The sequence below is a fragment of the Chrysoperla carnea genome, chromosome 3 (assembly GCF_905475395.1).
Source record: "Chrysoperla carnea chromosome 3, inChrCarn1.1, whole genome shotgun sequence".
NCBI classification, from domain to species: domain Eukaryota; kingdom Metazoa; phylum Arthropoda; class Insecta; order Neuroptera; family Chrysopidae; genus Chrysoperla; species Chrysoperla carnea.
This window is the reverse complement of record NC_058339.1, coordinates 88840765-88865312: the sequence shown is the minus strand read 5'-3', so window position 1 is coordinate 88865312 and position 24548 is coordinate 88840765. Positions and strand designations below refer to the sequence as shown.

Genomic DNA, 24548 nt, shown 5'->3' with positions numbered 1-24548 from the left:
CAAGGCAAGTTTAGACTATAGTAGTTGAAATTATTTGTACCTTAATTTCTACTTTGATGATGAATTTTGTTACAACTACATGAATGTAGACGAAAAATAAGAATCAAATTTTTCGATATCTGAATTGGTTTTCGAAATATCGATGGCTTAATAATTAAAAAAAATTTTCAATTTCCGATATTTTGAAAATTACTCAGGGTATCGAAAAATTGTATTCTTACTTTTCGTCTAATATTGTCAAATTACAACATAATTCACAATCAAAATTGAAAATATATATTTTTTTTAATTTGCGTCCCCATTAGGTACCGTGCTCATACTTATCCTTAATTAGTCGAAAACAAAGGGTTTTTTTTTATTTTCAATAATTTATTAAGGTTTAAACTTTAATTTAAATAGTTTATTTAAATTTCCACCGACTAGTTTTCTAGACATCTGTGAAGACATATCCCGCTACCGTTTCCTCATAAGACCAATGCTAAATATGCCTACTTTTAAAGTAATTTATTTATTTCAATAATCGAACAACGACAAACCACCCCCCCCCTCAAAAATTTTCAGAATTGATTTAGACTTAGTTCAACTTCATATAAAAAAAGTTTTAATTTTCTTTTTTCAATGATTTCAATACATTTTTACCAAAGTTTACGTTTTTGAGAGAGTATAAATAATTTTTTAAAATTTTATTTTGTTCTCTCTCTTTCAAAAACAAGACTAAAACACTCAAAAAATTGTTTATCATTCCTTGAGGTAAAATTTAAAATATAATAAACGTTTTATTTAAAACAAAATTTTATTACAAATTTTTTTTTCTTTTCTTTTCTATATTTTTTTGTAATAAAAAAAAATGTTATTTTCTTTCAATGTTATCATAAATTTTTTATTTTATTTTCGAGTTTTTGTTTGTTTGTGCTTTCAGGGATTTGTATCTGTAAACATTATCAATACCCTCAAGATTACTTAGCTGTGTATGTATACGCATCCCTTAAAGCTTAAATATTTATTATTTATTCTTTAATCGAAATTTAAGCGTCTGTGAAGCTAGCAAGCCAAAATTATCGAGAATATCTCAATTTTGTTAAAAAAATTACAAATCTTTTTATATTTTTTGGTACTTGGTCTATAAGACATTCTTCCCGTCTATCGGTAATATTTTATTAAAATTATAAAATTATTAAAATGCATGATTATAAAAGTTCATGATAAAATTTTTGCAGTTATTTAAATGAAATAACAGTTTTAATAAATGCAAGCAACTAACAAGTAATGTAATAAATAAGTAGCTAAGCTACTAATACTAGATTATTAATTTATTACACAGTTGTTGTTTGTAACCTGTAGACCTCGTCCATGTCCGTTGATGGGTCAACTCTATCGGTCGAATGATTTCTAGGACATATATTACATATTTACATGGTTGGTACATCCAATATATGAATTGTACATGGGCATATATGAGAGGTTTAACTTGACTTCTCTTGACTTACTGTTTGCTCATTGACTCATTGACTCAGTTAGTTAGTATATTGGACTATTGCAGTGAGTAATATGTTTTTATATTCAACTAGAGAATCAAGTAATAATGTTTATAACTATATATATATAACCAGGTGTATTGATGTTACTGCAATGTTATGTTATTACAGTATGTTCAAGTAAGAATCCAGACACATTTTTGGAAAATGAAATATTACGTTACTAGCTAGACCCGTGCGAAATTCCGCTCCCGTAGTTACCGTAACCCGTGGTTACCCTGTACTCGTGGCTAAAAACAACAAATTTCGTAGAAAAGTGGTGAAAAAAATCAAAAGTCCTTAAATTAATAAAACTACAACATGTATTAAAATAGTAATTATAAGTCTTATTAGGAGAGTATCTGTAAAAACTAACATGTTTGCCTAATAAACTTATTTTTTAAATTTATGATATTTTTTCGCATAAATTATTTGTCTAGCATTCTTTAACTGACTTCAATAAAAAAAGGAGGAGGTTATCAATTCGACTGAATTTTTTTTTATGTGTGTTACCTCAGAACTTTTGACTGGGTGAACCGATTTTGATTATTATTTATTTATTTGAAAGCTGGTACTTCCCGTGTGGTCTCATTTCATTTTGGTCCAGTTCTGACAACGGCATCCATGGAAAAACCATAAAAGTCTTAAATTTGCATTAAGTATGCACGACAAGATAATGAATAACTCAATATCACGCCAACCGATTTCGATGATTCTTTTTTTACCAAAAATTAGTGTACTTCAGATTCACTAAAAATCACAAAAGAAAAAAAAAACTTTTAACAAAAAGAAAAACCGACTTCAAAAGAAAAACTTTTCTAAAACAAATTAATATACACTAAAAAGTAAAAAAGTAACGATACTTAATATAATGTAGTTAAAATTATTTTTATTTTTGGAGTCGATGTCAGCCAAGCTAATGTAGCAAACTGTTCTATCAAAGTTGCTTTCTTGACTGACACCGACTCCAAAAATAACAATAATTTTAACTACATTATATTATCGATATTTTTTTACTTTTTAATGCACATTAATTTGTTTTAGAAAAGTTTTTCTTTTGATGTCGGTTTTCATTTGTTAAAAGTTTTTTTTTATTCATTTGCTTAAGCGGTACATTTTTAGACCGTGAGTATAATTTTCGTTAAACCTAGACACAATAAGCTTGAAAAGGAGGGGTGAATCATGAAATTTGATAAAAAATAATTAAGATAAAGGTAAGACAGAATAAAACTTGCTAGAGTAATAATATATAAGATTGTAATTTCAAAAGTTAGCATTTCAAAATTTCAAGTTTACTTATAATCAGCGTTCGAAAAATCGGATTTAATAATAATTCGCTAAAATTTTAATTTGAATTCCATAATTTTCTAAATGAGATTTTTTTAAATACATCTATATAAAATGTACAGCTTTGAGAGTTTGATGAACATTATGATCTGATATCATATTGAATCTAATTCTTTGGGTTACTTTAATAGCCAATGTTGATCCCAAAAGGTAAGGAAATGCGACTTAAAAATATCTTTTTCCATTTAGCCGAAAGAAAAAGCCTAAATGGCCGAGCGGTCTAAGGCGTTAGACTTTGAGGCGATCTCCAATCCAGACAGCGGCAGTGTGAACAATTAATATAAAAAATTAATGGGGGCGGTAGAATTGATCACTTTGTCGTCGCTTGGATAAGAACGAAGTAATCGAATCCACCCACATCAAAATGTAATTATAAACATGTATGTAGTTAAATAAATAAAAAGATTAACCAATAATGATGCGGGTGGCCTCTGTTATAGGCGCATGTCAGAGAAACGGAGGTTGAAGCCTATTATTATTATTATTATATTCTTTTGCCAAAACTTGCCAACGGCAATGGGGAGGACATTCGCATGTGCCCATTACTTTGACCAGAAATTCTAGTTTAAAGGTCATTTGATCTTGATATTCAAATGATCTAGAAAATTTATCTGGGCTTAAAAGTTATTAACACAGACGAATGACCTTCATTGTCCTTGATTACTTTTATCTACAAAATTTAATAAAGATAGCATATTTTCTTTCGATAAATGCAATATAGTACCATATTTTTATGTCACATTTCTTCCGAAAGCTAATGATTTTCGTAAAAATGTTTTAGATAATAAATGTTGGTTTTTTAACTATTGTTCAACTTTGTTGAAGATCAAATTTGTAATTTAAATTATTACTCTTTTAAACCCAAGCCAATAACAGAAGTCCCCCATCAAACTGGGCAATTTTAATTCAAACTGGGCAGTTATTTTTTTATTGATTAGCTGCAAAACGAGATACTAGCCATAATAGATTAAAATCATTAATTATGACAATATTTATTAATAATACCAAACAGTGCTATCTCATCTTAGTATTCAATCTGAAACATCCTGTAAGATATAAAAATAGTTGACTATCAAAAAACAATATTTTTTGTATCTAGTTATTTGGTATCTACTATCTAGTATAGAATATTGAGTGTAGAATCTATTCGATTGTAATTTACAATATATTTTCATTCTAGCTCTAGCAAAGCTTATCAACTAGCATTTTACTATCTTGGTAGTATCATCTCTTGTATAGATTTTAAAGTGTATAGCAAGAAATTGATAGTATAACAAGTGTACAAGTGTACAGTTGTTGTTCCATTCTATTCCAAAGATGTTATTATTCGTATAAAATGACCCATTCTATACGTTTTGTAAAAATTTTTTATGACATTGCCCCAGTTGGCACCAAGAACATCTGTAGCTGTAGCTGTAGCTATTGCTAGTACCTATGTATGTTCTTAGCATGTTATATAACATGCTAGTATGTATACCTTGTGTTTAATGGAAAGTTGTCTTTTTACCTCATTATGATCAAGCAGACTGATTTCGTAGCTTTCTCATCCATTTTAACAGAACAGACGGAACATAAAAAACGAGGAACATAATTGTAAGAAAGTTAAATTAATGTCCACATGCCAAAATGAAATTTTTACAGCGTACTCATGACGTAAATTTACGAGGTCAAGTTCGTAAATGAGCAACATAGGTCAATTGGGTCTCGCCCTATGGGTCTTGAGAACAAATCTTGTAAACCGTTAGAGATAGAACAAAAATTTAATTGTAAAAAATCTTCCTTACCAAAAAATAAACAACTTTTGTTTGACAGATTTTTTCGTAAACATCACTGTTTGCCCGTAAGGGCGCAAATTAGGCGTAAATTGTATATGATGAACTAAATGTGTAATGTGATAGAGTAATCAACACTGTCTATGCATGGTATTTCAACAATTAACTCAATCAATTGTTTGTTTTCACTTGTTTATGCATGAAATTTACATTTATGATAAACATTGTTTAATTGAAATTCTACTTAAATGAACACATATTATTTATAACAATTACAATTACAAGAATGATGATAAGAATATAATAACAAATGAAATTTATTTTATGTGTTCAATACCAATAGTTTGGCTTGATACCAAAATAATATTATAAATGCCAAGATTCCAGTCAAACATGTACGTATATACAACAATTGATTCCAAACTAAATACACAGATATTTGACATTTATAGTTACAAATTTTTATCTATTTTCTATTTAAAATGAAATTATACTTTTTTTTATTTTACTTTAGGTACATATAAAAATGTTGTCGATTAAGTGCGGTCATATCAGAATAACTTATCTTTAATGTGTCGTAATTATTGCTGATAATTTAATTTATATTAAAATATACCACTTTTTTTTTTATCACAAAATGGATAAAATGTGGTTTGATGAAATTGAATTTCCTGGATTTAATTTAATTTTAATACTTATCATCAGAGCTATTTTAGGGAAAAAATCTCCCGTAAATATGTCATTACAACGTCCTTATGTAGCCAATAAATACTTACCGTCAGTATTTGCATTAAGAGCATTTTGCTCACGCTCGATTTAAAACATGAATAACTTTTTTAATTTTTTAAATGTAATCTCAGAGCGCGTAAGCAAATATCTGAATACGCCACTAAAAATTACCGAACGGTTGATGCAAGTGCTGTTGGGTTAAGGTTCGTCATTCATTTCTAGATTTAAAAAAATCTGAATTATTGATATGTTATTAATTGCCAATTTTTATTTTTTTTTTATATTTGAGGATGGATTTTCATGTAATTATTTGAAAATTTAATATGTTGTGAAAAAAAAAATGTTGAATGAACGTATACATTTTCGATAAATCTCGTAAAGTACGTTAAAGTTAAAAAAAAAAATAGTCTGACGATAAATTTTGTAAAAATCTTTCTTTTTTCCGCCAAGATGTACAGAATCAATTTCGATTCTCCAGTTTGTCTGAAAAGACAACTATTGGCGTGAGTGGTGCCAGGATCAGAGTCCACTGTTCGGGCTAAAAATCGGTCTAATTGTAAAGGTTGTTAGGTAAAGACAATACGGTGAATTTTTTACTACGGAATGCTAAAAAAAAAGCTATAAAAAATTGAAACAAATTTTTAAATACAATATTTATGTATTCCATTTTAATAAAATTTTCATTTCGATGGATCGATTGAGTTGTAAAACGGTAAAGAAAGAAAAATGTTTTTTGTCATTTTAAAATAAAATTGAAATAAAATATAAACATTGTAAAAAATATGGTGAAACTACCCAGAACAAGTAGTCTCGGTGCCCAACACCATAAAATGTCATTGATAAATACATCTTGCGTTTAATTTCCTTGAATTCAGTATCTGGCAAAACAATTTTTGGAGAAACAAAACAGCGAGAATCCGTCAACTTGAAGCTAATGGGGGCGTTAAAAAGTTTCTGAGTCTTGTTAAAAAAAAAGCTCAATTTACAAGAATTTGCATAAATAGAAATTGTTAGACTTAGCATAATAAAAATACAACACATGGGCATACATCCTTATTCCGTTAAGCCGTTTCGATATCAAAACGATAGTGTTACCAAAAAGCTGAAATTTTCTGTGTCAATTAATGAATATTTAATAAGCCTTCGGTATAAATTGGATTCTCTGTACGGTTTACGATAAATTGTTAAAAACCCTTCTTGCATGGTAATATATGAAGTAGTCGTAATAAATGTTGGCTTTTTAGTCAATAAAAGTTTTAAAAATGTTTTACCTATTATATAAACAACTTTTATCAATATTTCTCAAGTTTTAAGCTTTAAAATCATATCAAAATTAAGAATTGTACATGCAATTGTACACTTTGATAGTTAATTTCTCATAAACCGTTATGAGAATCGATATTAATTTTTCACAAAAGACGTATAAAAAAATGATTAATTCTTAAATAAAATTTTAAAGGTTTTGGATCATTTTTTGGTATCGAAATACCTTAAAAAACAAAATTTTAATATTATTCTGAACCGTTTAAAATCTTTTTTTAGCCGTATTAACTTTATTTTGGCCCTTATTAACTCGTGTATTGGTTATAACGACTATTTGCCATTTTAGTTAGCATTAGCGACGAACATGTGAACCTACTTTCACTTTAATACAAACATGTACATATCGCTTACAAAGACTATCTGTTAAAACGACCATTATTATTGACCCCTTCCAATGTCGTTATATCCGATTTCCATAGGGATCGGATTAATTTTTTTTTAATCACTTCAGTTGAAGAACTCTCACTGGACGTGCAGAAAAGTGAAGTTGGTTTGTAAAAATCTTTACTAGTATGCAAGATATGAACGTTTAAAATTCCTAATTAAAGAAAGAGGAAGATAGCCACTAGTGACGTCAAACGTGGGTATCGCAATAGAGATTACATATAAAACTTTGTTTTTATAAAAGCAGATGAGCAACCTATGAATGCAATCTTTGATTGCTTATAACTTTTTCATTATTTAATCAATTTTAAATTTACTTTCAAATTTTGTGATGATATCAAGTCTAGTTTTACATTTTTATGGGTAATATGGTCAATTCGACATCAGTATTATCCTCTATTGTATTTGTCAAACGACAATGTAATAGTAATGGGCATCCAGCCTAAAATCAGTACAGTACAATACAGTAGTCATATACAAATGTTATCACATTCAATTAATTCCTCATGATTGCGTTCAAGAAATACTTTCTTTTATAGTGTAGTAACATTTCGAGTTTAGAAGTGTGTATCAAGAATGATATTATTTCTATTCTATTCTATTCTAGTTGTTGATGTTGATGTTGAATACATCTGTAATGTTGTCTAGACAATTCGATTTTAATATATTATTAAATTATTATTATTTTTTATTTTTAGTTTTCTTCTAATTTTATATTCGAGGAAATATGTTTGTGTTTTGGTGTCTATGTTTACGGGAGTTTAAAGTACAGAGTGTTTCTTGAGTCTTGATCGATTCGATCTTGAAAGGTACAAGATTCTAGTTAAAAATACTATACAGGGTGGGTCATTTTAATCTATAATGGCTAATGGCTCGTTTTGTAACTAACCAATAACAAAATAAGAATAACTAAAACAAACATTGTAGAGTTTAATGGGGGATATCATGCCCTGACATTAATAGCCAATTTAGGTCCTAAACGATAAGGAGGGAGGGGGTCAAATAATATTGTTACAATTTGTTTCCCAAAAATACAATTTTTAGTTCTATTACATTCTATAAAGATGACATCGCAAGTTACTATTGATAAATAGTAAGTAAGCAGGTGGTCTAAATTGGAACTACTGAAAAAGCGATACACTTCCTGTTTAATGGTACAAATTTGTATCGCCAGTTGTCAGGATTTATCTGATTTGAATATTTCTATTGCCCTTAAAAATGGTATGTAGAAGTAAATATTGCCATCTGGTAGTCTAAATTGTAACTACTAAATTCGGGGTTTCGTCCGATTTTAATTAGTACGAATATTATCGCCAGTTAGCGAGTTGCAACTCCCAGTTATCAATAGCAGCTTTTTTTATATTATTTGTAAATTAGCGGCGATATTTGAAGAAAAAATTCAATGAGTTCCTCGAAGAAACAATAATGCAGAACAGTTTCCGAATATCGTAAATCTCTCCTGGTATTCTTTTACTCGAATCTTGAGACAAAAAGAATAAAGAAAATCTCGTTTCGTAAATATCATATTTCGTAACAACACAGATTTTTAACCAACTGTGAAAATAGATACGAAATGTCTTTAACAGAGAAAGTACAGCTACGAAAAGCCTTTCATATGATTTAATTTTGTATTGAACTTTTGAAACAAATTTATTTAAAACAAATGTGGTTGTATATATTTTTAAAAGATTTAACATGTCCAGTATATTTAGGATATAATTAATGTGTATTTTTTCTGGACATACGTAAATATTCTGGATTTTGTTTAAAATACAGCACATATTTTTGTATAGGTATATGTTTTTAGGTTGAAATGAGGTTATGTATGTTTTGTAATAAATAAATCATACATATAGAACGTTCTGTATCCAGACGGTTGATTCTACGATGAACGGATATAGAAACAGGATATCGAAATGTTAACAGTAGTGGGTTTTCATATATATACTTCAATTCTAGAAACCAATATATTTATACGATTGATATATTGCTGCTTCGATACATATTTGTATCAGGTAATATATTATGTTTGAAAAAATAAAATATATACAGCTTGAGTATAAAATGTGAAGAGTTTTATTTAACACAATAATGTTATTTACTTTATAAAGGACGTTGGGGAATAGAGAAATTATTACTCTAATTAAGAAATCAGAGATATCTTAGAAGTTTCCAAATATCTTGAAAATTACTGAAAAGCAAAATGGATATTGAAATTTGTTATTTATTTGTTTGACAATGATTGTTTTAGACTGAAAAAATAACTACACTTATTAAAAGAATCGAGAAATTTATTTTTTAAAAATCGTTTAAAAACACCAGGAAATACAAAAAAACAATTAATTGGACGACTACTTAAATAGTTCTGAAATAACGACATCTCTCCAAAATATAGTTTTTTTTTGGGCCAAAGTGCTCTATATAATCTCGAAACAAAAAATGTAATTTGTAATTTGTTGGATTTTTCAAAAGGTATTCCATTAACGAACTTAACCTCTTTAAACCCTAAAATTTTCAAAGTTAAAAGTGTTCATTTGATGATTAAATGCATAGTTTTTGAGGAATTCCAAAAATTCATATAAAGAACGATTTTTTCAAGATTTGCGTGAATTTTTGTGAGAAAAAATGAAATAAAACAAGTTAATTTCGAAAGGATGGTACCCTTCACTGTGGTTTTAATCTTCAAATACTGGAAAATCGGGAATTTAAAAATATGTAAGTGAAATACCACTGATTGGCTAACTGACTGATTGATACTTCACGAAACTATATTCATCCATTTTACGATGTGGATGCTTACCAAGAACGGATTTTTGAAAATTTAACTTCTAAGGTGGTTAAAAAGGGTATGATAGTTTGTATATGGAAACCTCGTGGAAATAATTTTATGGACAAATGTAGATCAATGTTTGCTATAATTTCAATGTTACTGAGATTTTCGTTTCACAAGCAGTATGTTAAGAATGTTTCTTTATAAATCGAAAATCAAACTATATTTTATCAATACAATAGGTACAGTAATTGTAAAAAAAATCTTCTTTGTATAATTTAATTTTATAAATAACTAGCTGTACACTTTCACGCTTCGCTGTGGCACATTATGATTGCATGAAAATAGATGAGAAGTTTAACAGCTTGTAAATTTTATAAAATTTGACAACCTCCCGATAAAAGAGTTCAGATTGTTCATCTCCACTTCCATTCCACTCTCATATTCCCTTGAGAGGGGGGGGGGGGGGGGTAAGGGATGATGGCAAATAAGTGAATGCTACAACACTATAATCTATGTATTTAAAATTAAATTTGCCCAGTGAAGTGCGGGGTTAACTGCTAGTTTAAAATGAAAAAAGTTAGAAATTTGATTTTAAAGTTATTCCACTGTAAGCATTCACTGTACTTCATTATTTTACTTTGCAGTAAAAATTTGTAGACGTATCAATAAAATAAATGTAAACATTTTATTGATCACAGGTATATAGTTTTTATGTTAGGTTGCGGGTTTCACGTTCCATATGGTGTGGATGTGCTTGCTATAATATAAGTAAAGTAACAAACAGTAACTGTTATATGTATTAGAACGTGGTTGGATATTTGGATGAAAATGTATCCACCTATCAAAAATATATCTATTTATTGGAAAAGTTTGAAAAATCAATTATTTTTTTATATCCACAAAATACATTCCTACATCTAACCATGGGAGAGTACTAACTTTTTAACATGATTAACACAAATTTAATATCAAAAATATACAAACTCATACATACTTTTTTTTATTGGACAACTTCCATAATTCATTAAATTATTCAGTCATTTCTCGAAAATATCACTTAGAAGTTAAAACCATACTCAGTCCGGAAGATGCCAATATCGTAACACTAACTTCTCTTCGGTTTTCCAACCTAAAATAAAGCCTGATTGACATTGAAGGTAGTGTAGGAAATGAATGTAAAATTAGGGTCAACTAACTAATTTTTTGATAATGAACCGAGTTTGATCAAACACGCGCATTTTGCTTGTTATTACATTTAACAAAAGCCCCTTAAATGAGTTTGTGATCCTTCCCTACTCCCTAGAAATTGGACTTTTATGCCCCAGAGTTCCTGAAACTAAATAGATGAAAATTTAAATATCATTCTGGAAGTTTTTAGGGGCGCTAAAGTCGAATCTGACTATAAAAAATATGAAAATTCAAAATAGAGGTCGAAAAATTCAGTTCGGGCCGAAATTCCTATTTTGAACCCCGACAACATTAAACACAATTAAAATAAATATATTAAGAAAACCATGTTGTCCTGGAGGTTTTCAAGGTCGTTAAATCCGAATCTGGGCCATGAAAAATGTGAAAATTCAAAATGGCGGCCTGGAAATTTTTAGCTAATCAATTAAAACAAATATAATATCAAGAAAATATTATTATATACGTATTCGAAGTAGTAGAGTCTGAATCTGCCTATAAAAACTTTGAAACATGACCAATCGTAGCTCCTCTCAACAGAATGCTGGTCGTGATTTTTGTCCGAATACAAGTTTTTTTGGAAACCTCAAAAATATAATTGCTAGCCCCCTCAAGTTGATGATAGTTTAAATTCAATATTATTTATCTTAATATGGAAGTTGTTTGAGGAACTGTATCATGCATAACATAATAATAATTATTATGCTTGTTCTGCTATAAATATGCCTCTCACTGGCATGGCATGTGAGTTTGTATAACATTTAATTATATTATTGACATTCAATATAATTATATTATGGATCAAGTTAATTAAAGTACTGAGAGTTTAATTTTATTTATACTTATGAAATAGTCCACAGTACGTATCTTTTGTTCATATTCGCTCATATTATTCGCACCGTGCGTGAGTTTTATTGGAGACGCTTCCATGTTAACGATACACTATTTTAATTATAGAATTGTATGGATTGCATTTATGACTTAACATTGAAAATTTAATATGATTGTCTCACAAATTTAAATAAATAATTATGATAATTTACATTTGAAAAATAATATTTGTGCAATTTGATTTCTTATTTTCACAATTTTTAGTTTTTTAGTGTTTTTCAATAATTTTAATTTGACATTTTCTGTAACATTAACATGTAAAGAATTGCAAATTAGTCATAACAGCCTCCTTTATCGCCAGAATTTTTCACTGGAAGCGCTGGCATCGTTTTTATTGTCCTTACCATGACTACAAACACAACGAATACTCATATTCTTTCGGTACATAAGTTTTATTTCAGAGAGTTACCATAGTAACGACACACTATTGATATAATTTTATATATACATATTTATAAATATTTATAATATAGTTTTTTTCTGTGTCTTTTGACTTTGATCTTTGATCTTTTTAACAAAAGAGGCAAGAACGGTTTCAAGGTCCTCAAAAAATTTTTCATGAATTAAGTTATTATTAACTAAGCTGTTTTTGAACAAAAGCTGTAGAAAAGTTTTTGAGATATTATTGAAAATGTGTTAGTTTTTAGTCAACTTAGTCAACTGTTACATTTAACCGAAAAATGTGGGCTTACGGACATTCTATCTCAACAAATTCTTAATAATGAAAAAGGTGGTAACGCTAAGTATACGCAAGAAAAGGTTATTTTAAGAATTTTTATGAACACAAAATGTTTCTGTGATTTAAAACAGTTCCATTCCATTTGATAGTTATGGAAATATCAATATTCAGTTCACCAGTTTTGACATTCCCAAAGTAACTGTTTTTCAATTTTAATTTCGATTTTGCAATTAATTCTATTATCAAAATTTTGTTAATTTATTTAAGCGTTTTATAGTATTCTTGTAAAATTAAATGTCCTATATCTCACGAAAATAAATCATTGCAAATTGCGTGAAAAATTACAAACTTACCACAAAAAATAAATCATTGAATATATTTTGGTCATAAAATTTAATTAATTTTGTAACGCAAACTTTTCAAAACTAATAAAGTTAACTCTGTGGAAATTAATATTATAAATAATACCATGTAATATTTTAAGGTAGAACAATCATGTTACCTAATCAGGATAAATGTTTTCGTGTAGAATTGTTTTTTACCTGAATCTATGTTTTGAATATTGTTTTCACAAATAATTTCTTACTTTCTAATAGTTCGGTATTTTACGAAACAGGATATTCATTATACGATGTCCAGAAAATTGTTTTTTTTTTTGGTTTGTAGGACGATAGACACTGTGTTTTGTATAATATCAAATCCCATTTTTTTTTAATACTAGCTGTACCTGGCATGCGTTAGCACAAAAAGTAAAAAGATTTGGTTGTATATTTTGTTTATTCAAGTGGTTTTTGACACTTTTGACACATATTTTTGTCAGACGGATTCCCGACGGCTGGACTAGACACATTTATTTGCTCATGTGGCTTATTTGTTATAATAGTTTTTAATTTTCCAATGGGTACATGAATATGATAAAGTCGAGTGTGTCTCCGCTTTAAATTTTTTTAAATAGATTTTTTGGGCCAGAAACCTTCTTGGGCGTCCTAAGAAGACCGTACTAAAGTGTCATCACTCATTCATTTTTATTTATACAGTGTGCTCATGTTATAACTCTTGACTTGATGTGATTATTGATTTCATTGAATAATTTTATGCCCTTTCAAATGAGGTATCACAAAGAAGGAGGTGTCATTTGAAATTTCTAAGGTGGAGAAGGCATGAAACCTAAAAATCTCTAGGTACCATTTTTGAACTTCCTCCTCTATATCAAAATCGACGTGGTTTCACTCAAAGCAATAATCAGATCAAGAGTTATTTATTGTGGATACTCTTGAAGTGAACACATTGTACAGATTGATTTAATTATCATCTTAGAATAACAAAAAACAGCTATCAATTAATTTCAACATTCTCAGGTAGTTGGAAATTATCGAACCTCTGCGAATTTCTGCCATTTTCGAATTTTTTTTTCAGTGGGCTATAGGGGGGAGGGAAATCACATAAAAAGTGTCCACCTGGTAGTAATTACTCATGAAAAGATGACCCGAGTTTACATTCATTGTTCTAATTTTGTATTTTAGAACATTGAACTTAAATATTTACGATAACCGTTCTTCCTTAATAATAATTATTTGAATTATTAAAAAGGAAAAATCACGAAAATTTTCTCTATTATTATGTAAAATTACAACAGTTCATTAAACTCGTAACTCTTTTGTATTATCGTTTCGAAGTGAATAATATGTTCCTTTTCGAATATAAATAGTTTCTAACAAAAGGTCTGTTTGTCTGTGTGATTCTACTTCTAGGTACATCGTTTCGATATAACTAATAAGTTTTAGTTTGTGTCCGTTGTGATTTGTTGACCTCAAATACATATCAACTTGAATTAAAATGAACTTGTTAGGTGGTTCAGCTTCAGTTTGTTCGCATCTAGAATGGCTGTGGTATTTGATTAATGATCGAAAAATAATTTTTTTTCTCGACAAACTTTTGTTATATTGGCCAAACTTTAATTAAATTGATTTTTCATGGTAAATTTTTCACGTATAGTCAATTGAAAGTTTTTCCTACTATGATAGCAAAGGAAAGTATAATATACAAGATGCATAAAATAAAATATATACAATCGCGAATCGTGCCTCTAATTTGTTTCAGAAAAAATTATAAATATGTTTATGACATTCTCAGAAAAAATAACTTGCAGAGATTAATCGAGTTTCAATGGGATAGTTGTATTCCATTCATATATTCAGGCTAACAGCTAGTTAAAATATAGGCATTCCTTCATATATTTGAACTAGCTGCTAACCATCTGCTACGCTGACCAATTTCAATTTTAAATACAAAGATTATTGTGTTATTACTTTCCTTTCATTTGCCCAAAAATCCCATAAATTATTTATTTAATTTCAGATTTTCGATTAAAAAAGAGACATTCCTAACATACTGCTTGTGAGAAGAGAAATAATGAATTCTCTTTTGTAAATATTATTTTCTGAAGGAAAATGTTATACTAGAACTGCTGTCTACACGAATTTTCCTTCAGGCCTTGCGCGCCATGTCTTTTTCTGTATAAAAGCATCTTCAACATTTTATCATGTGTCGATGGCACTTTATTTTTTCGCATAGCTTTTTTCTCGCATATTTCGATAAAGCTTCTATAACTTTTAAGTGCTATATATAGTTAAATTTTTTAGTAATATTTCTTCAAAACATCAAATAAAGTGAATTGAAAACGTAGAAGATATCAAACTAAACTCTCTCCCTTTCACATCTAAACATGCAATGCATACATAGATATACAGTAATCCCTGTTGCATTCAAAACAATAAGGGTAGGTTCCTTAGGGATGTGAAAATGCATACATTCAATAACAGTTTAGATACATATACAGTCAAACCTGGAGAAGCGAGAGTTAATGGGAGTATTGTTTTACCATTCTCGAGGTAGGATAGGAATCTGTACTCTTTTGAAAATATTTTTCCAAATTTTCAGTTCGCCATTTTTGCTGTAGAAAATAACTTTTAATAAAGATTAACAATAATGATGTGGATGACCTCTGTTATAGACGTATATGTCTGAGGAACGAAGGTTAAATCCCATTATTTTCATTTATTAAAATGACAATACCTGGCAATATGGGATATTCTATTATGTTTGAAAAGGTACTTCAAAATGTTGATTTTCCTTATGAAAATCACAAAAAAAAAAATGTTTTGGCAAAATAAACACGCTTTCTTGCCATAAAATTAAATTAAATTTTAAACCTTTTTATTCTCGCAAAAACGCTTGCAGCCATTTTGGTGACGTAATGTTGTTAAATGTTGTTAAAAACAACAGTCGTGTATGTAATTATTAGATGTATGAATATAGTCGATGGTAACATAACCTACAATGACTATAAAAGCTATCAACAATTTAGTAATTCCTGTATATTATCTTTGCCTATATGATGTCACATTATGGTGGCTCGTGTTTTAAGTCACGTGATATACAGATTAAAAATTACGATTTTTAATTTTAATTTAATAAAACCATAATGCGCTTTTATGAATCAAAATCAGAATATTTAAGTGTAATTCTACATAAATTTTAATTTTTATCAAATTTCATAATTTATTTTTCACTACCGAGAGTACTATCTTACTCTCGCTTTTACAGTTTTTCGCTTATACAGCACTGACTCAACCAGGTTTGACTGTACCTATACTATATTGCGTGTGCGTGTATGTGTCGCATATAATTTAGAGGGGTTGTTGGTTGCTGCAGTTCAACTTCAGTTGAATGTTGAGTTGAATTGGCATCTTTTTTTATTGAATGTGATTTCACTTGATTTGTAAATGTTGTGTCAGTTATTAGTTTTATGTGCATGTGAATTGTTTTGTAACGAATAATAATAATAATAATAATAATAATAATGGGATACTTGTTGTAGCTTTAAAGCTTGTTATCAAGGGTGAAACACCCTCCCTTTAATGTACCCAGAATCATATTTTGATGTCCATATTAAAACTATTTATTCATTTTTAAATGGAAAGTTATTTTTTTCACCTCAAAAATTGAAATAAAAATTATTTTTCAAATATTTCGTGATTAATACACTCTTTTCGAACTGTTTTCCTTGTTACAAATGCAATCTATACAATTATATATGCATTCATACAATTCTATAATTAAAGTAGTGTATCGTTACCATGGAAACGCCTCCAATAAAACTCACACACGGTGCGAATAAAAAAAATGTTGAGCCTTTAAATCAAACATTGTTGTCATGCTCATATATCCTTCAAGTTGGTACCTCTAAAAATACACTCGTTATATATTTGGTTTTTAAATTCTTTTTTTTTTTTTTTTTTGAAAGAAAACGTGAAGAAAAAAAAAAGAATTAAATTAGAACTATTATAAACTCGTTTCTAGCTCGAAAATGCTTATATTTACTAAATATGAATAAATTTTCTCATATATTTAGGGTATCTATCTCTATAAATAAAATTAGTAAATATATATTTTGATAAATCTGTGATCATTATTATAAGACAGTTAATTAATAATTCATTCATAATAATATTTTAATATTAATGTAGTATAGGTTGCCTATATACAGACATTATTATTATATTTTCATATAGTGCAAAATTTGCAATATTATATTAATCTGTAACCTATTATAAATAATATTGATAATAATGTAGACAGGAGAGCAGCCATAGGGAGGTAAAATAAAACCAAACCAACGTATACATATTCATACATGGCATTCTACATCCATAAATTAAATCCTATATATCAATAAAGTACTTTACAAGCTATGTATCTACTTTATTCTAGTATTGGACAAATAAAATGTTTATTGATAACATATAATGGCAATGATATATATATAGGGGATTTATTATTGAACGACTAAGCTATAAATGTCATTTAATGTGTTTTTAATAGTGTTGAGTGTCTGAAACCTTGCTTGAAAATTTTCGTGTCAGATTTCAGAATATAGTCAAAATTGCATTTAACAAACAAATGAAATGTTCCGACTGAATTTATATAACCACACACATGAATTGGCTATAAAGACATTGGCATAAAGACAACCAATATTCATTGGAATTATAAGCAAATATATCAGTTATAATCGTTTTTTTTTTTACATGCAAATATTTGTTCAGGTAAATTAAACGCCATTGTATTACAGTTTTGGACCTTATAAATTTTATTTATATTCTTATTGATTAACTTTTTCCAGTTATAATGTGCCCATGTCCAAATTTTTTAAGCATTCGTCTTGGAGAAACAATAAATAAATATAACTATTTTTTAAAACGTACATCGTAAAAAAAGTACTACTTGGGTAAAAAAATTTGTTCTTAACATAGTTGTAAGTATCACTATGTAAGTATAGGCGTGAACGCAATGTTGTATGATTCCAATGATTTTGATTTGCTTTAAAATTTAAAACATAGATGATTTTTAACCAACTTCAAACAAAAACGGAGGAGGTTATCTCAATTCGACTGTATTTTTTTTTATGTGTGCTACCTCAGAACTTTCGACTGGGTGAACCGATTTTGATGATTATTTATCTATTTGAAAGCTGGTATTTCCCGTGTGGTTCCAGTTATGACAACGGCATCCATGAGATAACCACAAAAGTATTAAATTTGCATTAACTATGCATGACAAGGGGACGAACAACTCGACTTCAGATTCACTAAAAATCACAAAATAAAAATAAAAAATTAGCAAAAAGAAAACCGACTTTAAAAGAAAAACTTTTCCAGAACAAATAAATATGCTCTAAAAAGTAAAAAAATAACGATAATATCATGTAGTTAAAATTATTGTTATTTTTGGAGTCGGTGTCAGTCAAGCCAATGTAGCAAACTGTTCTGGATTTCTTTTTGTTAAAAGTTTTTTTTTATACATTGAATGTATCGGAATATGAGTAACAATTAGGTCGTATTAGTCGAGGGACATCGTGAGCAATTTTTTGAATTGAAATATGGTGAAACTCAGTTTATTAGGCCCATTTGATAAAAAAAAAAAATGAAAATCAAGTTTATTTTATGATCGGTCCAGTAGTTTCTGAGAAAAGCAATATCTTCGATCGATTTCGGACTGAGAATTCTGAGAATTCGATAATCATTCGTTCAATCGTTAAACGAACCTATTTATGGTATTTTTTTGGGTCAAAGTTACCTTCTAGACTGAGGTTTATTATTATTTCAAATTTTTTGGATCAATTTCATTTTTTTGGTATCGAAATACCTTAAATTTTATTTAGCAAATATTATTGTTGGTTACTAAAATTAGTATTTGTAGCTGTATTGTATGTAGCACTAGTGATTGCATATAGCACACACAACACAACATAGGTTAAAATATGTTACAGTTTAATTAATTAGCAATGTAATATCGCACACCTGACTACATCATACATCACATATAGTTAGTTTGTACAGTAAAACACGTATATTATTGCATGTAATTCAGGTGTACCTACACCTGTAACAAGCAAGGGGAAGCTTATGGAATTCGATGTCCTATATTATTAAAAACAACAGTACCTATACAGGGTGTTCTGTTATTGACTGCAGATCGTTGGCCTACAGAATAAGCTCATAAAGACGAAGGAAAAAGTCATTTACCAATTTTGGATTTGAGCCCTAGTTTGGGCGCTACAGGTATGGCAAAAATTGATAAATTTGTTCATTCACTGACTATGATTCGATAACCAGCAGCCAATGATAATCAGTAGATATTAGTATATTTCATTCAAGAATATTATACTAAAGAAGGGATATGAACTGATTTCAATTGGGTTATATCATTTTGAAAAAACATTTAAAAAAGTATTTGATTGGTTTGGTCAAATCCTACTTTTTTTTATTTTTATTATATTTTTCCAAGAAAACATTAGATTCTTAGTAAAAAACAAATTACGTCATAAAAGGCGTTGTTTTAATTTATCGTAAACAAATAAAATTATTAAAACTTAAAATGCAATTGGTAAAAAAACAAATTAAGTCAGCATAGGAGTTTTTTTGTTTGTATACGTTAAATTAAAACAACGCCTTTTATGACTTAATTTGTTTTTTTACTAAGAATCTAATGTATTCTTGGAAAAATATAATAAAAATAAAAAAAGTAGGATTTGACCAAACCAATCAAATACTTTTTTAAATGTTTTTTCAAAATGATATAATCCAATTGAAATCAGTTCATATCCCTTCTTTAGTTTAATATTCTTGAATGAAATATACTAATATCTACTGATTATCATTGGCTGCTGGTTATCGAATCATAGTCAGTGAATGAACAAATTTATCAATTTTTGCCATACCTGTAGCGCCCAAACTAGGGCAAAAATCCAAAATTGGTAAATGACTTTTTCCTTCGTCTTTATGAGCTTATTCTGTAGGCCGACGATCTGCAGTCAATAGCAGAACATCCTGTATACAGGTATACAATAGAAGGAAGCATTGTATAAAATGTACGGGCTCACGCAAGAAATGGGAAACACATTTTTAACATATGATTTAATAAAACAGAAATGTTTATACAAGGCGTGTGTTTGGGGTTCGTGCAATGTTAAACGTAAAAAATTGATATTTTTATAAGCACCTGTAACACACTGAGACACTTTATCATTTTTTGTTTTGTTTTGTGTCTTAGGTGTCTCAATGGAGTTTGAAAGAAAAATAAAATAATGGGTCTCTGATGTTTTGAGATGAATATATTCATTTCACTGTTTTTATATTACCGGAAAATATAGAGGTTTAATATTGAGATAATAAAAAAAAAAAACCAACCAATCGCGAACTAAACTCGAGTTTCGAATTTTTTGGATCAAAATTATTCTATAAACTGAGTTTTACAAAATTCCGATAAACCGCAGTTTATTAAGTAAGTTTAAGACACACAAGATGTTGTTTTTCTCATAAACTACTCGACCAATCATAAAATGAACTCGATTTTCAATTTTTTTTTTTATTAAATGCGTGCTTTCACCTTTCAATTCAAAAAATTGCTCACGAGTTTTTCTTAACCGCTTAAGTAAAGTGTAAAAAATCGTAATAATTTAGTTTGTTTCCCCTTTTTGATGAAACTCAATTTATAAAATAATTTTGACCAAAAAAATACAAAAATTGGGATCAATTCATGATTTGTGTCGCATATTTTTTGAAATATCGTCCGAAATCAACCCTATTTGTCGTTTTTCTAAGAAATGATTTGAGCTATTATCAAATGAATTCGATTATCTTATTTTTTGGGTCAAATTTATCTTACAAACTCAAGTTTCATCAAATGGATTCAAAAAATTTACCACAAAAATTGTAAAAAATCGAGAAAATTGATTTATCTCCACATTCGATATAATATAAATTTTTTTGAATAGTTAAGAGGATTCTTAAACAAATTATTAAGAGGATTCTGATTCTGGAGTCTGATTTAAAATCAGATTTGTTTTTTGCGTGCAGTAACTCCAGTCCTTTGCAACAAGGCTCTTATATAGTTTTTTCGAAAGCCAAAAATGAAAAATATCATTGAATAGATTAGTAAATGATGTTCAATTCTTTGGAAAAGGGTTCGTCTAAGAACGAAACTCATTCCAAATATTTCATCACAATTCTTAAATAAATTACATAAAATTAATTGATAAATGTTTTTATGTAAATAAAATTCCGCCCAAAATTACTAGAAATTAAAAGCAGCAATAAAACATGTCTCTGTTTTTAAGGTGCGTAAATTTAAACTTAATAATATACAATTTTAATTTAGTTGGTGTAGACTGGGCAGTTTGTCGGACGTCTATTTATTTTTATCTATCAAATACACTCGAAACACACCCTTTCCCAATAATAAGTAGATTGAGAAAGGTTTTCTAACTAACAAAAATAATTTCAAGCATACATGAAGGAAGGTGGGCAATGTAGTAAGTGGTTGGGTAAGAGAAAAACACCCCCAACTCTCCCCTACAGAATAAATTAATCCTGATTATAATCCTCATAATATATTGCTGTAGGGTAAAAATAGTATTAATTGCATTAGAACCATTTTATAATATAAGGATTATCATTGAAAATATTACAGGAATCAGGGACTTATTGTTATTAGGAAAAATTATATATGTCCTGCAAATATATATTAGTACAGGGGGCGGTATAAGAACATATTTTTTTATCGATTTATAAACACGCTTATCATAATTTCTGCAGAAGATAAGTCTATATCATTATTTTCGTAATTAATTTAACTTTCTGCTGATACCAATTTCGATTGGTTAACAGATCGATGTGGATGTGCTCATTCTATTTGAAAAGGTAAGTCAATATAGGTAACTACACCGATCTGTTAATCAATCGAAATTGGTATCAGAAGAAAGATAATTTAATTAAGAAAATAATATTAGTCTTTTAGACTGCATGGATAATAGATTAAACAGTTCACTATCAACAAAGATATGCGCCATTTTTTCGGAAAACACTAATTTTTGAAAACAGTGATAGTTTATTTTTGAACTGATATGCTTTTGGGAAGTTTTTAACGAGGAAGTGTTAATAGCAGACATGGGCAAACATGACTTACAGAAGTCCCTCGGAGTAAGACTCACTACCTATCTCATTACTAGTAGAGAAACTGAGATAGTTAGAAAAGTTGTATACCCGTCTCGCTTCCTCCTCTATGAATAATGCGGACTTGGATAGACACACAATGAAGTTATAACATGACTATAACATGCCTGGTTTATAGTCATCAATTGCTTAGAGATTGGGAAGAGGAAATTGGGAAAAAAACGCGAGTAAATATAGGTGAATCTGCTGTTAAGAGTAGAAATAGCTCTATTAGGCTTACGGAGAGGGAATGATATTAGGAAAGGGGCTCAACCTTTTATTAAAATGAAATTAACCTATTTCTCTACTGTGCCTTTTTGAATTTCTGTCGCTTTTGATATCAAATGTTTTTCTGCCAAAGGAGGGTATGTTAAGTTTCGCCTTTTAAATTTCATCTTTTCCCACAGTGGGGTAGATGATTGATATCGAATTTGCCACATTACCCATTAAAATGTAAAAGAAGACTTGAAACCATAACAAAATTTGAAAGTTAAATTAAAAAAAGAAAAAAAAACCAATAAGTTATAAGCATTTAAAGATCTCTTCTTTTAAAAATAAAGTTTTTTATGTAATGCCTATGGCGATAGTGTTCAATGACGTCACTAGCCTATATCTTCCTTTTTGTTTAATAAAAAGTTTTAAACGTTCATATTTTGCAATCATCTAAAGATTTTCAAAAATCAACTTCACATTTCTGCAGTCCGTGCTGTCACACGCAGTCCGTGCATAATTCTTCATCTGAAATAAAAATTTAGTAGTCATTCCTATTGATGATTCTTTCACTTGGCGTTGGAACTTCACTATTCACTTATATTTGTTTCTTGAACACTCTGTATTTATGTAATAATTAATGAATTTTATAATTCAAATAATATTTAATAAAATATTTTTTTGTTTTTTACAGAAATTTGCACAAATAACAATTGTTCATGCTGTTATTTAAACACTGTAAGTATTTGAAAACTCCAATTATAATTTTTTTTTTTTTTTTAAATTATCTTGATAATTTATTTGTTTTTATAATTATTCCTGTTATTAATTGGATCATACCAAAATTTTTGTAAATCTTTGAATATTTTTTGTCTCTAAATTAAATTTTCAGGAAAATAACGATAATAGATTAAATTACTTTGCAGTGTGTTCACAGAACAAACTTGAACTAGACGACCTAATTGTGTGATATCTATTATTTACAAGGAAAAAGTCTATTATTTACAAGGATTGAATACTTCAAAAACAGCAGGTAGTTTACGACTACTGCTAGACCCAAGTGCTATGATCGTGTTATATGTTTTGCAGTACTGCAAAGTTGTTCTTTTCCTCTCTTAATAAATAGCCTTTGTTAAAATGGTTTGCCCCTGGAATGCCTCTACAATTAGGCATCCATACCGATTTTATACTGATTGATGCCGACTTCACATTCTGGGAATAACAGCAGTATGTTAGAGTGTTCAAACTTGAGGTTGAAGGGATGAACCTAACTTATCATCTCTGTCCTTGGAGGACGCAAATTTTTGCGAATTAAGATATTTTTAAACAAAACTCTTAATTAAGATATTTATAAAACTCTTTTTTAACTTTTTTTAAAAAATTTGTTGCATAATATGAGAGATTTTAAGGTAGTACTATCGGTAATAGACTTTGCATTCAGAATTTAATGAAACTTGGCATAGTTGTCCATTATTATATCATAATTAACCAGTTAAATTTTTAGGGGTCCTCAGAGAACTGAAAAAAGATATTTTAAAGAGCAACATTTTCAACATTAAATGTATGAGTTAATTCAACATTTGCAATTCACATGCTAAAATTCCAATTTTTAATGATTAATTACATAAAAATCCTTCGTTAGATTCTTCAAATAATAGCATATCAAAAATTTAGATTTTTATCTATATATTCCCTTAATGTCGGACCAACCTTAACTATTCGGATATCTTCGTTAAATCTTGTCACTTGCAGTTGATGAAACTGTCGTGATTCGAGTATTTTTCAAGGAAAGACTCTTCAACCTACTTTACCTTTAACTTGGATTCGTCAATATAAAATAATGTGTTCTTACGCCTGACCTGTCTCGGTCTCTCAATCGAACTCATTTCTGCAATTACAGAGATAAAGTTACAAGAAATATATATATCATTGAAGTTTCTTCCTTCATTATAAAAAAAGTGAGACTTTCTTATTTTTTATTAAGTGAAACAATTTCTCGAAAACCGAATGAATTAGTCGAAAAGTCTTGAATAATGTAAATATTAATATAATGATGTACATTTTCATCGATGTCCAATGTCCATGAGTGAATGAAACATTTATGAATAAAATTCTTGGAAAACATTAATCGATATTAATGTATGCTGTTGTGTTGTAACGTGACCTGACGTGACGTGACCTTGTTAA

At 28.6% G+C, this 24548-nt stretch overlaps 1 protein-coding gene across 1 annotated transcript in view; it reads left to right on the top strand.

Annotated features, from left to right (window-relative positions):
* LOC123296556 (ecotropic viral integration site 5 ortholog) overlaps window positions 1–24548 on the top strand; it is a 127051-nt gene that overhangs the window by 365 nt on the left and 102138 nt on the right. The window contains exon 2 of the mRNA XM_044878078.1: window positions 23056–23099. The gene's annotated coding sequence lies outside the window, so the exon portion shown is untranslated. The remainder of the gene's footprint in view (window positions 1–23055; window positions 23100–24548) is intronic.